Genomic DNA, 1,371 nt, shown 5'->3' with positions numbered 1-1,371 from the left:
ACTCCCCTCAGCCTCCCAAAGTGCTGGGATTACAGGCTGAGCCACCGAGCCTGGCTCAGACCCTCATCTTAATTATATGTATAAAAAAAGAATTTAGCTGCACTCGGTGGTTCAGCCTGTAATCCCAGGCTGAGGTAAGTGGATTGCCTAAGACCACGGGTTCAAGACCCAGCTCGGGCAACTTGGCGAGATCTTTTCTCTACAAGAAAAAAAAATAGCTGGGTGTGGTAGCGCACGTCTGTAGCGCCGGCTGTTTGGAAGGTTGAGGTGGAAGGATCACTGGAGCCCAGCAGGTTGACACTGGGGTGGCCATGAGCGTGCATGCCACTGCACTCCAACCTGGGCGACAAGAGTGAGACTCCAACTCAAAAAAAAAAAAAAAAAAACAAGTAATTTTGCAGTGTAAATGTTCTTACAAATGCATGCTTAGCCCATTAAACTGCAAGGACCTGACAGAAACTACCCGGTACCTTTTCCCCTAATGCACAGCCACTCTTGCAGATTCAGGTCAGTATAGTCATCTCCTATCCCCCATAAGCACAGTGGACTCAGGTACACATCTCATCAAAGTCCCCTCCACCTCAGCTCTCAACTTCTCCAGGGTTCCCAAGGTTCTTACTCTCTTCTTACTATGTCTTAGGACATAGTATCCATCCAGTATTAGCTTGTTTATTTTTATTTATTTTTGAATCAAAGTCTCACTCTGTTGCCCAGGCTGGAGTGCAGTGGCACACTCACGGCCACCACAGCCTCGACCTGCCAGGCTGTGGTGAGCCTTCTGCCTCAGCTTTCCAAGCAGCTGGAACCACAGGTGTGCACCACCACACCGCTAATTTTTAAATTTTATTGTAGAGATGAAGTCTTACCAAGTTGCCCAGGCTGGTCTCCAACCCCTGTACTTAGGTAATCCCCTTCTTCCACCTCTCAACGTGCTGGGATTACAAATGTGAACGACCATGCTGGTGACTTCTTTTTTTCTTGTTTTTGAGTTGGAGTAACACTGTTTCCCAGGCTGAAATACAGTGGCACACTCAGGGCCACCGCACCCTCAACCTGCTGAGCTCAGGTGATCCTTCCGCCTCAGCCTTTCAAGTGGCTGGAACCACAGGCATGCACTAGCATGCCCAGTTCATTTATTGTAGAGACAAGTTGTCACCATGTTGCCCAGGCTGGTCTCAAACCCCATGTACTCAGACAATCCCCTTGCCTCCGCCTCCCAAAGCGCTGAGATTTCAGGCGTGAGCCACTGCACCCGGCTAGTATAATAGTAAACTGGTATTTTTACCCTGATGTTTATGTCTTTATAATAATACCTAGCCGGGCTCGGTGGCTCAGCCTGTAATCCCGCGCCTTTGGGAGGCTGAGGTGGAA

The sequence above is a fragment of the Carlito syrichta genome, unplaced genomic scaffold (genome assembly GCF_000164805.1).
Source record: "Carlito syrichta isolate Samal-C Ts95f unplaced genomic scaffold, Tarsius_syrichta-2.0.1 Scaffold309471, whole genome shotgun sequence".
NCBI classification, from domain to species: domain Eukaryota; kingdom Metazoa; phylum Chordata; class Mammalia; order Primates; family Tarsiidae; genus Carlito; species Carlito syrichta.
This window is presented reverse-complemented; position numbering follows the sequence as displayed.